A 14,766-nucleotide genomic window follows, 5' to 3' on the forward strand; every position below is an offset into this window, starting at 1 on the left:
CTGAGACGCAGACTACTAGCTCAATTCCGTTTTCTGCAGTAACCAACATTTAATCATCCCCTCCTCCAGCAACGGGGAAACAACACAAGTGGGCCTAGAGAGTCAAACGCCAATAAGGGCAAACAATGAGGCCCCAGTAAGATAGTGGCCGCCACTCCAGGAATCAACGCCCTGTGCGTTGCCCGGTCGGGGTCCCAGGCTTAGGGTTCAGCCTCCTTTACCCCGGCCAAGACTTAGGGGAACGGTGGGTCTCATGCGCCGAATGTTCCGCACCACCCGGACAAGCAGGTCCAGGAAGGAGTTGATGGAAATCTGGAGGAGGCCAGGGTCTTCAGCAGTCCATCTGCTAAAAGCGAGGGGTAAAGATCAAGTTCAAGGTGATGACTCTCTCTTACACCCAGCACACCACACCCGCCCCGGAGACCTGACACTTGAGAGTCTCCCTGTGTCCATCACCGAGCCCCTCCGGCTGAGATTGGCTCTCAGGCCCTGAGCCCTTGCCGCCACCCCCATCTCAGCTCCGTGTAGAACTGACACAGCCAGGACGCTGCCGTTCACGGCGCACTCCTTCTGAACCGCCTGCTGGTGGCGTTGGGCTTCTGGGGCCATGGCCCTGCGGGCCATCTCTGCCTCCAGGGGGGACCGGAAAGGCACGGTGAGTGTGCTGGGGGAGGCATGGTTAAGGCACCATCTGCTACTGAATTTGCTGGTGCCTCAGGCTTCGCACGTCTCAGAGGCTGGCCTTCACCCCAGCTTCCCCTCACGCCATCCACCCCCACCCCCACCCTCACCCTCACCCTCGAACACACAAACCCAGTCCTGCCAGCTCAGGCCACCCTGGCCTGCCCGCCTCCCTCCTCACTCAGTTCACCCTGTCCCACCTCCCCCGCTCCTTCCGGCCTGTGTCCCCACCCTCCAGCCTCCTCAGGCGTCAATTCCCCGCCCCCCGCCCCCCACCGCGCACCCTCCCCCACCCCGCGTCAGGCTACCCCAGCTTCCCCTCACTGCTCCCCTTTGTGTGTCCCACCCCCCGGCTGCCCTGTGCCCTGTGCCGGGCCTTTTGACACGTCCCTGGCCCATCCTGTGGCCACCAGGCCGCAGGGGCTCAATGGAAAGGATACAAGACCATCTGTCGGTTTTCTGGTCCTACATCCACTGGTGCTGCATCTCCACCTAGCCCTGACTCAAGTGCTGCCCGTGCGACATCGGGAGCACCTACGGCTGCTGGCCCCACCGCCCCCTCGTCTCCAGGGCTGCCCGGGCCACCAGGGCCACCCTGGCCATCAGGGATGCCAGAGCCACCCTGGGCCCTGGGGCCGCCAGGGCCGCCCTGGCTGTCGGGGCCGCCAGGGCTAACTTGGTCGCTGGGGCCGCCAGGGCTGACAGGAGCACCCCGGCCTTCCAGAACGCTGGGGGGACTATGGCTGTTAGGGCCTCCAGGGCCGCTGGGGCCACCCCTCGCACCAGCCGCACCACCGCCACCTTCGTCTGCGGCCTGCATAGCTGCTGCCACTCCGCCGTTCCCCTCAGAGTCCAAGCCGAATCCGCCGGCCCTCTCAGCCCGCCGCTCAGGGACTGAAGCCCTCTCACCGAGTTCCCCCCTTTCGCGCGCAATGCAACTCGGGATGTCCAGTGCGCCTGCGCAAACAGACCCGCTTTGAGTCCCTCGGAGTGTGACAGGTTCCCGCCAAGCCGGCCCAGAGACCCTGTAGCCGGCCGAGCCAATGGGGACTCCCTCGTGAAGCCCCGCCCAATAGAGCACGACGTAACCTCAGTGCGCCTGCGCGAACCGCCCCTTCCCTGGTGCTTTCCAGGGAGGAGAGCGGTGCGCTGGGCCTCTGTGCTCGGGCCTCTGGGCAGGTGACGGTTGCCCGCCAAGGCTGCCGCGCCCCAGGCGTGCGTCCTGCGCCTGGGAGCCCGGGCTGCTGCCCGCCGGGCCGACCTCGCCTGTGACCAGCCTGCCGACCGCCAGTGTCCTGTCATCGAGTTCCGGGAGGGAGTCGGGCTCCTCTGGGCCGGGCGGCCTGTCCCCCTCTCTGGGCTCCACACGTGGCCCGAGTCTGCGAGTATCGGGGCCCAGGAGGGACCAGCTGGACTCCAGGGCTGCACGAGGGGGAGCACCACCCCTGGGACAGCTCCCCGTCGCTTTGCCCTCTGCTGGCACAGCCCTCACGGGCTCTCCCTCCCCCGGGAGCAAAGTCTTGCAGCCCTCTGGGGGGCTGGAGGTGCCAGGGGCCCTCAACTGGGAGGTGACCCTGTGTCTGCTGGCCTGCTGGGTGCTGGTGTCCTTCTGTGTCTGGAAGGGGGTCAAGTCAACAGGAAAGGCGCGGCTGGAGGCGGGCGGGGCTGGGGATGACGGCAGGGCTGGGGGGCGGCATTGCCTGGGGGAGGAGTGTCTCTGCCAGGGACCCCTGTTGCAACGGGAGGTGACTGGGCCAGGGCCGGGGCCTGGGCCTGAGGTGGCGTGGGGGGGGGGGGGTGGTTGGGGAGGTGGCCAGGTGCTTCAACCCAGGCCAGTTGATCCCCGCCCCACCCTCCAAATGCAGCCCAGCAGTCTTCCCTCCTGAGCGGGAGAGGCCACCCCTTGCCTGTGTCGGCCTTCCCCCTCCCGGCCCCCTTCCCGGTTTCTCTCTATTCCTCACTCACGATCTGAGTGTGTTTTGATGGTCTGGGTGGGCCTGGCCTATGGCTGTCTCTCTCGCCTGCCTCTCTGGCCCCGCGGACCCAGGGGGAGTCCAGACACATGCCCTCCCTCGGGGGCTCTCTGTCAGGTTGGGGAGAGATAAGTAAGAACAGTCGTGCAGTGGAAGGGTCACTAGACGAAGGTTGGAACAGATGGTGAGGAGCCAAATCACAGAATCCACCACAGGCCTTCCCTTTGGCTACTCGGCACCCCAACGTACTTTCTTCTAAGACGTACAGTAGCTAACACTTAGTATGTTCCAGGCCCTCTTTCAAGGGCTTTACATGTATCAATCCATTATGTAAGTTTTCAGACAATGATAGCAGCAACAGTCTTGTGCCTACCGCAATGCAGCTGCCCTCCAAACAGGTAAAAATACGCTCACTCTTCACGACAGCGGAGATTCAAAGCCCCATCCATCTCAGGGTGATGTTCCGTCCGTCTCTGGTTCCTTCCCGATGTATTGTGGGGAACCTGTAAGCGAGGGACTAAATTATAAAGGTTAACTTCTACCAACCCAACTGCTATAACATAGTAGAGAGAAGGTGGGGAGGGGAGGAAACTGGCTAATGTGAATGAAAAGATACTTAAAATGACAAAGAAATAAAATAGGCTTAAGCATTGCAGTCCTCATTTCCACATTAGACATGAGGCCAGAATTGGGTATTTTTCATTTCTTTCATCTACTATCCATTCGTTGTTCCCTTTGCCCTCAGCTACCATCCCAGTTGGTTAGGACAGGGTGACCCAAACCTTCATTCCTGAGGGGGCTGAGCCCATGCTGGTCCTGTCCATAAGGACCTGCTGCCATCCTCCACTAAATTGTACCTCCCTACATGGCAGTGCTAGGAGGTGCTCCCCAAAAGTCTGTGGGTCTCAGGCATACTTTCCCCAACCCCGATAGGTAGCAGCAGTCCTCTCTCCTCTGGATCATCAGGATGCATCTCCCCAGCCAACACAATAAGCTTCTCTGGCTTGTGGGCTCTACAGCACGAGGAGCCCCAAATGGCCAGGGAAATGCATCAAATCCAGTTCAGCAGAGCTTTTGTGTGGAGACTGTGATGGTGAAAGAGGCTTTAGTACACCCATGGATGGTATTGCTGGCAAAACCGTGGCAAGGGGAGGGCAAGTACATGTATAGAAAAAGTCTCTATTCTAGACGGAAAAACTTGCTGCCCCTTGCTTGAGGGAAGGCATCCAATATAATCAACCTTCCACCAGGTAGCTGGCTGGTCCCTCCATGGTGATAACCTATTAGGGGTTGCTTTTAACAAGTTGGGCATGCAGCAGCAGAAATACCCAGATCAGCCTTGGTGGGCTGAAGATCATGTTGCATCATCCTACCCAAAGGTGGTTTTCCAAATGATTATGCTGCCCCTTTCTTCCCTAAAGTCATGACAAGGGTGCTTAAGGAAAAGAAAAACAGAGGTGGTCTCCCTGAGGTGGGGAGGAGAGATGAAGTAGATTCTCCTTCTTCTGCCTTCCTTTGAATGATGCCCCTATTTAACAGCACAATGGGCTGTTTACTGGGCACCAGAGTAGCAAGGACCGGGAATGGGCGAGGCTCCAGTGCCAGCACCCGGCGAGTCCCTGAGATGGAGAGAGAGGAGGAAGAAAGCATTTCCCGAGGGAGAATCAGCACTGTTTGCAGAGACAGACTGAGCTGTGTTAAGTCTGTGACTATATGTTTCTGAATTTGCACCTATCTATGTATCTATAAATAGGTCTGTCTGAAGAAATTGGGAAAATAAAGGCAAATTTGTCCTGTCTGTGAGGAAGGTGTCGAAGCAAGAAGGTGACCAGTGTCTAGGGTGGCTTGCGGCTTGAGGAAGCATCTCATTGAGCAAAGTCACCAAAGAGAGCCCGACCTTGGGGCTCAGACTGTCTCTGTCTGTCCTGTGCTCTGTCACTTTCTACTGGGCAGGCAGCTTTAATCTCTTAAGCATGTGCAGGAGTGACCTGCAGCCAGAGAACAGAAGCACCACCTGCAGGGCCTCCTGGACCTTGGTCAGGGCCTGGGCTCCAGAGGCAGGCCAGGCCAGTGTCCTTTCAGTTGCATTCAACTTGATTCTTTTTTTCGGATTCCCAAAACAATCTTACTCCAAGTAAAATAATTCAAACACTACAAAAATGAATAAATCATAGAGTGAAAGCTTACACAGGCATCATAACCACTGTTAACAGCCTGAAAATATACTTCATGATAAAAGCTTTCAGAAAACTAGGAATATAGGGAACTTCCTCACCATGATAAAGGGCATTTACAAAAATCCTGCAAATAATATTATACTCAATGGTGAAAGACTGAAAGGTTTTCCCCTGAGAACAGGAACGAGACATCAATATGCCCACTTTCACCACTCCTTTTTCCCCGAGCTTTATTGAGATATAATTGATGTACAGCATTGTGTAGTTTAAGGCATACAAAGTGATGATTTGATACACATACATAGTGCAACATGATTACCACAATAAGGTTAGTTGACAACTCCATCACCTCACACAATTGCCTTTTTTCTTTTTTTTTGTGGTGAGAACGTTTAAGACGTACTACTTCTAGCCAACATTGTACTGGAAGATCTAGCCAGAGCAATTAAACCAGAAAAAGAAATAAAATGCATCTAAATTGGAAAGGAAGAAGTAAAACTATTGCTATTAACAGACGACATGATCCTGTGGAGAGAAAATTCCAAAGAATCCACAAGAAGGCTAATAGAACTATTAAACAAAACCAGCAAAGTAGCAGAGAACAAGATCAACAAACAAAATCAGTTGTGTTTCTACACATCAGCAATAAACTATCAGAAAAGGAAATTAAGCAATTCCATTTATAACAGCATCTAAAAGAAGAAAATACCCAGGAATCAATTTAACTGAGGTGAAAGACTTGTACACTAGAAACCATCAAACATTACTGAAAGAAATTTAAGTGAGGTAAATACATGGAAAGGCATCCCGTGTCCATGAATTGGAAGACAAAATTGTTGTCTTCTAGTACCCAGAGTGATCTACAGCTTTGGTGTAATCCCTGTCAAAATTCCAATGGCCTTTTTTTTTTTGTAGAAGTGGAAAAGCTGAACCTAAAATTCATATAGAATTGAAAGGGAGCCTGAATGACTAAAGCAACCTTGAAAAAGAACAAAGTGGGAGGAGTCACACTTCCCAATTTCAAAACTTTCTACAAAGCTAAAGTAACAAAAAAACCCCAACAATGTAGTACTGGCATAAGTAAAGATGTATAAATCAAAGGAATAGAATTGAGACTCCAAAAATAAACCCAAAATTTTATGGCCAACTGATTTTTGACAAAAGTGCCAGGCCCACTCAGGGAAAGAATAATCTCTTCAACAAGGGGTGCTGGGATGACAGGATATCTACACAAAAAATAATGAGGGTGGAGTCCTACCTCACACCATATATAAAAATTAACTCAACATGGATCAGTGACCTACATATAGAAGCTAACAATATAAAACTAGTAGAAGAAAACATAGGGGTAAGCCTCCACGACCTTGGATTTTCCAATGGATTCTTAGACATGACTTCGAAAGCATAAGAAAAAAAGAAACAGATAACTTGTACTTCATCAAAATTAAAAGTGTTTGTGCCTCAAAGGAAATTATCAAGAAAGTGCAAAGACAATCCTCAGAATGGGAAACAAATATTCAAAAATTACAGATCTGATAAAACTCTACTATTCAGAGCATATAAAGAACTCTTACAACTTAACAACTAAGAGAGACAAACAATCCAATTTAAAAATGAGCAAAAGGACTTGAATAGACAACTCTAGAAAGCAGATATAGAAGCACTCAACAAGCACATGAAAAGATGCTCAGCATCAATAATGCTAATCAAAACCACAGTGAGACACAACTTCACACCCACTAGGATGTCTACAATCAAAAAAAAAAAAAAAAAGAACCCTCCAAAACCCATGGAAAACAACAAGTGTTGTAAGGATGTGGAGAAATTGGAACCCTCATGGATTCCTGGTGGAAATATAAAATGGTACAGCCATTGGGGAATACAGTGTGGTGATTCCCCAGTAATTGAAACACAAAATTGCAATATCACCTGTGAAACTTCATAAACAGAAACTTCATTTAAAATAGAGTTGGGAGGCCAGAAGGGGGTGCTTTCACAGCCTACCACTCAATGTCAATTGCAGACCCAACAGGAAGAAGCCTACTTTGCTACCCCAGCAGGAGGAAGGAAGATTTTCTCCTTGCCCAGCAACAGCCCAGCCAATGAGCGACTGTCACAACTCAGCCAACGAAAATCTGCTGTACTTTGAACTCTCAATTTCCTCCAAAGGACTCTTTGTTTATAATGGCCCCTCCCAACACACCTTCTCCTCTATAGAATGGGCCTCTTCTTTGTCTTCTGGACTTGCTTGTAGTTTACCATAGATTGCAGGTCCCAAATTGCAATTCTTTGCTGTTCCCGAATGAACACATTTTTTTCTGGTAACGTAACTGACTTTTATTTTTAAGGCTGATATTACTTGGTGTCAGATGTGGGATCTAGAGAAGATCCCCTCACCTCCAACAGCTCCGAGGCTAGCGAGCAAACAGGTGTTAGTACCCACAGAGTCCATTGAGCTCACTGCTTTCTCATCGACCCTGGAGTTTGAGGGTAAGTTTTCTCCTGGATTCAAGCTCCACTCTCTTTGCATTTTGAAGCTCTCCAGGCTTTATTCAGGATCTGGTGGGGTTTTTTTTTTATAGTACTTTTAAAAACTTATTAACAGAAACAGCAGTTTTTAAACAATCTATGCATATGCTATTTGTCTATGAAGAAGAACCTCTTGTTTGTCACACATGGAACAGAGGTTTTTGTTTTTAATCTCAGCTTATTGATTGTGTTCTAATACTCTTTTTCAGTGGATAGAGTTTTACTTCCCTGTGAAGGATCTGCCTGTAGTTGAATTCCTCCAAAATTCTATTTGTGTGTGCGTGTGTGTGTGTGTGTGTGTGTGTGTTTTTCATTGAGTTCATAATAGTTTACATCAATGTGAGATTTCAGTTGTACATTATTTCTTGTGTTTTTTGAAGGTTTTTGTCCTTTCCGGTAAAGGCTTTGTCCTCTCTGTGAGTACTTCTTTGGCACTTTGGCCTGAGTCCTTTGAAATCAGGGTGTTCTTACTGTAACTGTGCAAGCCTTTGGTTCTTGGAACTGGGCTGTTCCTATTGGTACTGTGCTGTTTAGGAATTTTTTCCCTTGCTCTAAAAACAAAACAACAACAAAAAACCCTCTGAGAAATGGGCTACCAGTCATCTAAATGTTCTGAGGACATCCTCCATTCAAGGCCTCCAGCTGGTTTTATGTTTAAAAACCATGATCCCTCCACATGCACACTTCTAACTAAATGGACTGACTTAACCAAAGGTAGTTTAGAACACTGATGGCTGTTATGGAGAACTTTTGAACTCCCTAAACTTACTTGTCTTAAAACTGAATCGGACGGCCATGGCTCTGAAATTGTCAAAACTGAACTGGATGCCTATTTTGATTGGTGTTTTGAGGCTTCCAAACATTATCAGGAGTCTAATATTGCGTCTCTGCAAAATGCAATTTTTAAACTAACTGAGGTAAACAAACAATCGAAGAAAGACAAAATGGCTTCTGAGGCCTCTCTTTCTCCTCTCCCATCTTCTTTGTCTCTAGATGTGCTGCAGTCATCTTGTGCCCAGGCTCTACCTCCAGTGCCATCTTCCTCCTTGCCTTCTGCACAGCCTCCACCTCCTCTATGCCCTCAGTTTTCCCATTCTAACGTTATCACCAAATTTCCCTTTCTCTCCAAACCTCTCCCTGCTTTCTCTTCCCTCAAATATATTAAAACCTGCCCCTTTGGTACAAATGCTAAACTGATAATTACTATTTCTAAGTTAACTGGAGCAAATAAATAGCTAGAAGGAAAAACTTAAATAGCAATTACCCTAGACTTTTGATAGTAGACAAATATACTCCAAAACTCCTGAGAGAAAACTTGCTTTCTATTTCTGTTTGTCTGTTGAAGCTTCTTGGTAAGTCACCCCTCCTGTTCAAAAGGAGGGGAAACACGTGATTCCTGGTGTTTTGGAACAGCTGTTGGAAAACAGGGCCCCTCATAGTTAAGACATTTTTGGGAATCCAAAGGCAAGATAGGTTCCGCTTGGCTTATGGGCCAGGGTCTTGTGCCTTTCTGGAAATGGGTGAACTTTTGGATAATTTGGAATTGTAATGGCCATTCTGGAGAACGTTTGTTTTAAATAAGTCCGCCTTAAGGGGCACCCTTAAAAGAGAGGATTCCAAACTTCTCAGGAGACAATGAGATGCACTCTTTGATTGGCATGCAGAAGTTTCTAAAAGACAAAGTGACTCCAAAAACAGCTCTAAAAGGATCCTTACAGCATGCAAATGAAAATCTTTAGTAGAAGACTTTGGCCATCTGAACAAGTAACATTAACTTAGTCCATCTGCCAAAAGTACAATTTGGATCCAACTGTTCTTTTGAGTTTTGTACCTGAGACTTAGCTAAAATCTTTTAAATGAAAGCTATGAGATCTTTGTTTGTGCCTGTCAGTCTGTAATGTATGTCTGTGTATGTATTGTTACAGAGATGTGATATTTTTCTACCTCTGGATGGTATTCCTAAAACTGATTTGTAAAAGATCTCTATTTAATCGGCTTAAAAATAAATAAGTGCTTATATGAATTAAAATATAATGGACACTAACCCAAATACTTTTCAACTGTACGTGATCTAGGATTAATTTTAGTAAATAAAAGTTAGTTTAAGGTTGTCAGTCTAATTAAAATAGGGGTGCCTTTAGAGTTATCAACGCTGAGTATAATGCACACATACACCTTTCATTCTGCCTGGGCTTGTTAGTCAACGAAGTTCGTGTTATCTCTGTTACAAAATTTGTCAGCCAGAAGAATAACTTGATATGGTCAAATTTTTGTGAGAAATCTAACCATAATTATTGAAAGCTAGTAAATTAAGTGGATGTAAAGAGGATAAAGCTTCTAGGTGAACCTTTTAAATAGATTCCCCAAATCTTTTCAGGTAACCTGAAACCTTACAGTTTTGCTAGGTTAAATTAAATGATGTGAACTCATTGAATGTCTAAATAATTTCCAGATAAGTTTATCCACTTTTGGCTTTCTTTACAAAGAAACTAAAGATACATTTGGGTCTGTTAGTAATAACGTCCTGTGTCACATTGAAGGATTTCATTATCTAAAGGGGTATATGCTTCTAAAAGTTGTGAAATGTATTTATAAACTTGCCAGTCCACAGTTGCTTACTTCCTAGTTTTCACTAGGAATAAAAAAGTCTAATGGTTAAGAATTCTAGCTAATATATGTGATTAAAGCAACGAGAAAATAATAAGGGAAACATCTCTGTATGCAAAGAAAGGAAAATGTGCGGTTTTGGTTAAAAAATGGTATGAGGTATGGAGGTATGGAGATACAGTTTTGTTGAGGAAAAAGAAAGTTGTGAAACAGAAATCTTTGGAAAAAATTTTTATGTCTGATCAAGCTGAATAAGATCAAATAACATTGCTGTAAAGGTTTTTAAAATAAGCTTTAATATCAATAGTGTACGTATGTAAAGCTGAAACTTAGTTTTCTTTCATGAACTAAAAGGACAAAGTTTGCTTGAACTGTTGGTCTGATCCTGAGAAAAGATGGAAAGGTTTTCTTTCTTACCTTTTTGTGTTTTATCGAAATTATTCCCTGTGCCTTATGTTAAAAGTCGAGTCTTTTCTACTAAGAAGAGCTAAGGCTCTTTACAGGTATGTAACCTTCTATGTTTACAGAGAAATGACCAAATTTACCTGTCAAATCAGATTTTTAACCATTGCTATTTTTTAATAAAGTCTTTTGTCATTTACACGCAGCCACTGTTTTACTCTGATGCTTTTACAAATATGTTCTGTCTTCAGAGAAATTCACGGAAGAGATCCTGGCAAATACTCTAAAATGCAGGTCACCACACTCAACCAGATTTAAAGGACTCGCTTTTCTCCTGTCCTTCGAGAAAATGTGTCTTTACAACAAAGGTTAAAATATTGATCTTTTCTCCCTACCTGATCCCTCCGGAATTCGGAAACTCTTAAGTATTCTTTTCAAGACTATATATGTGTTTACATAAATTCAATGAGAATCTGTTCTCTGTATAACAGGACACAACTGGAAATATTGGCTTTATTACCAAGGCTTTGACTGGAACGTTACAGTCGAGAAAGATATACATAGACTTAGATATTCACTATGATTATCCTTGATAAATGGGAGTAATCATGGAGAAAGAAAATATGTTTGCACCATTGTAGATATTAAATTCTAGTTCTATTAATTATCTGTAAGCTGGACTGGATCCTAAAATCTTCTAGCTTCCTTAAATGTCTGGCTATGACTCTCCAAACTAACATTTTCCAATTTTCTTACTGCCCTTGAATCTTCTTGGAGGGGACTATACCAGGTCTTCCTGACTACCCAGATGGCAGCCAAGCTTCAGGGACTCAAAACTTGGGTACACATCTCACAGCTAGAGAAGGCTTCCCCTGACACGTGGTCCTGTACAAATGCTGGAGACCAAGTCTAGTTGACTGGGAAGAGAAGCAGCCAACATCTGAGACAGACAGCTTTCCCAAGATGACCAGACCAGGCTTGTATACTTTTTACTCGCTGTTGCTTCTTACCTTGTTTTCTCCCTCTCTTTCCTGGACAGGCAATACTCACTCTTAGCCACATTTCCCAATCCCTTGCAAAAGGGGAAACCCTCTTCCTTTGATTACGGCCCTTTGGAAACAGCCTCATCATGATCCTGTGACAAATTAGTCTTTTCATTTGCCCTGTCTGAAGTGTTAGAAAGTTCGGAATTCACAGAAAGTTTTCTTCCATATACACTGTTAACTGACTCTGGATTCTTATCCAAATTCATGGTCCCTGGATTTGCTATCTGACAGCCTGTATTATTGATAATACATTTGATTCCAAACAGTTCTCTTTGATAACAATACTGTTTTAAAATGTCTTTGAAGTTTTGCTATTTTTGTGAAGACTTTATCAGCTATTGCTTCATGTTTGTTCCTGCACTGTATCTTCCCAAATGTGCTTGGTTAATTCTTTCAGTTTGAGTGTGCTCTTGCTGTATTTACCATTCTACTTTGCTTTCATGGCCACTTTAAGCGGGAACTTCCAGGAGGCATACATGACTCCGGGTTTGCCTCTGTAGGGACAACTTTTCTCCCCTAAGTTGGAATAAGTGCCAATAAATATTTGTTCAGTTGGCTACCTTCGGGCCTAAGGTGCTGGTTTAGAACCATCATACAATTTGGAATTGTCATATTACTTTTGATTCTATACTTGTTGCCTGCCAAACCTTTGTAAAAACAGTGTACCCAATAAGGAGATGATCTCCAGTGCTTACGATCTTGATAAATATGAACTATAGATGGGAAGTGCCTGAGAGTTCTCGCCTACTCCTCCTTGACCTCAATAGGTTTCCAGTCTGTACAATTTCCCTTCAACGTGTGACACGATGCCCAGGAGAGGTCCTTCTTGGCACTGAGGGACAAAAGGTCACTGAATCCGGGAAAACCTGACTCTTGATCAGCAGTGCTTTCAGAGAAAGATCTTGATCAGAAGGGGAGATGTGAAAATTAATAAACAGAAACCTCATTTAAAATGGAGTCGGGAGGTCAGAAGAGGGTGCTCTCACAGCCTACCACTCGATGTCGATTGCAGACCCAACAGGAAGAAGCCTACTTTGCTACCCCAGCAGGAGGAAGGAAGAATCTCTCCTTGCCCAGCAGCAGCCCAGCCAATGAGAGACTGTCACAACTCAGCCAATGAAAAGCCACTACACTTCAACTCCCAGTTTCCTCCAATGGACTCTTTGTTTATAACAGCCCCTCCCAACTCCCGCTTCTCCTCTATAGCCGAACGGTCCTCTCCTTTGTTCTCTGGACTTGCCTGTGTTTCCCCGTGGATTGCACGTCCTAAGTTGCAATTATTTGCTGTTCCTGAATAAGCCCATTTCTGCTGGTAACGTAACTGACTTGTTTTATTTTTAAGGGTCGGCAGACCCAGCAATTCTACTCCTGGGTATAGACCCGAAAGAGTTGAAAACAGGTACTCAGACAAACACTTGTACACAAATGTTTGTAGCAGCACTATTCACAATAGCCAAAAGGTGGAAACAACATAACGATGTGGTCTAATCCAAACAGTGAAATATTAGGCAGCCACTAAAAGGAATGAAGTACCGGTCCGTGCAAGAACATGGAAAAAAGCCTCAAAAACATTATGCTGACCCAGAAATAATCCCCATCATTACCATTTACATTCCATTGTTGAAAGCTAGTCGCCTGGCTTCACTGAACTACTAGGAAGCTGAGAATTATTAGCCTTAGCTGGAAGCTAATGTGTACATGCAAAATTCGGCACCTAAAAATAAGGAGTGAATGGAATGTGGGGAACAATTACTAATTCCTGTTACATTTAGCTTCTCTAGCCTTTCAGACATTTATGTGCTCTCTTTTTCCCCATGAAGAACATAGCCCACCCTATCACAAATCCTATCCTATTATCAGGTCCAGCTTTATCCCAAGATATCTGGGTTATGCGTAGTTTACTCTAAGAAGGCCTGATGTGGTGGGTTAATTTGTTTTGGCTTTTTTGTTACCTCCACCAGACCAGAAAACTTAAGAAGCATACGAGAAATAAAAAGTTGTGCAAAGTGACAGAAGCCAGACACAAAAGGTCACATATCGCATGATTCCATTATATGAAACATCCAAAATAGGTAAATCTATGTGTCAGAAAGCTGATTGATGCTTGCCAGGGGTTGGGGGTAGGGAGGAATGGGTTGTGACTGCTTAATGGTAGCGACTGCTGAACAGGTGTGACAGCTTAATGGTGTTTTGTTATGTTTTGTTTTGTTTTTTTGTGGTGGTGGTTGTACAACACTTTGAATGAACTAAATGCCACTGAATGGTTCACTGTAAAATGGTGAATTTTATGTTATTTTAACTTCACCTCAATAAAGGAAAAGATTTTTTCCTTTGGCTTTAGATTGTGTCTCTATAATTTTGAAAAGGCAAAGATTTATGGCATGAATGCCAAGATTCCTGCAACTGCAATAACTTTGCACATTATCTGATTATAAAAGGCTTGCAAGCTCAAATAGCTGATTGTTTTTAACATCTTGCTTTATAAGACGAACAAATTGCAGCTAAAAGGGCTGATATCAGATTTTTACTCAAAAGGAAAAACTGTCCCAGTATGTCTAAAGACCAGCATGGCTTCAGTTCAGTCTCCTATATTATCAACAACCACAGACCTAGAAAAGTAATAAGTCACGTTTTTGATCATTCTAAAGTACTTTGACATCAACAAAGAACAAAGAACAGTGTACTTGTTTTTTTTTTTTTTTTCAAGATTGGCTCCTAAGCTAACATCTGTTGCCAGTCTTCTTGGGTTTTTTTTCTCTTCTTCTCCCCAAAGCCCCCCAGTACATAGTTGTATATTCTAGTGGTAGATCCTTCTGGCTGTGCTATGTGGGATGCTGCCTCAGCGTGGCCTGACGAGCGGTGCCGTATCCGCGCCCAGGATCCGAACCGGTGAAACCCTGGGCCGCCGATGTGGAGCACACAAACTTAACCACTCGGCCACAGGGCCAGCCTCCAGTGTACTGTTTTAAGCGTGCCTTTACCTCTTAGTATATTTTATCATGACCCTCTTCTTTAGAGATTGGCAGTTCCTGAAACTGAGGTAAAAATAACAATTCATTATGCACCTGTTTGGGCCAGGCACCAAGCTTTATGTACATTGTTACTCATCTTCTCAACAACCTCCCAAACCCTGTTCTACAATCTCATTTTAAAGATGAGGAAACGAAGAATCCAAGTAACTTGTGCAAGGTCACAAATTTAATGCATTACCGGTTGGCTGGGATATTCACTTCCCAAGCACTTTAGGCCTGTGTGAGTTCAGCTGATGTTGTTGGTGTATGCTCCAAGCAATCTGTTCTTCAATACTTCCAGGCACAGAGTGAGTCTTCTCCCCCAGGCTGAACTGCATCT

General features: G+C 45.3%; 1 pseudogene; it reads left to right on the forward strand.

Moving 5' to 3' along the window:
- Nucleotides 1–607: 607 nt before the first annotated feature.
- Nucleotides 608–14,766, forward strand: part of LOC106846470 (uncharacterized) — a 54,387-nt pseudogene continuing 40,228 nt past the window's right edge.

This window comes from Equus asinus, chromosome X (genome assembly GCF_041296235.1).
Source record: "Equus asinus isolate D_3611 breed Donkey chromosome X, EquAss-T2T_v2, whole genome shotgun sequence".
Taxonomy (NCBI): Eukaryota; Metazoa; Chordata; class Mammalia; order Perissodactyla; family Equidae; genus Equus; species Equus asinus.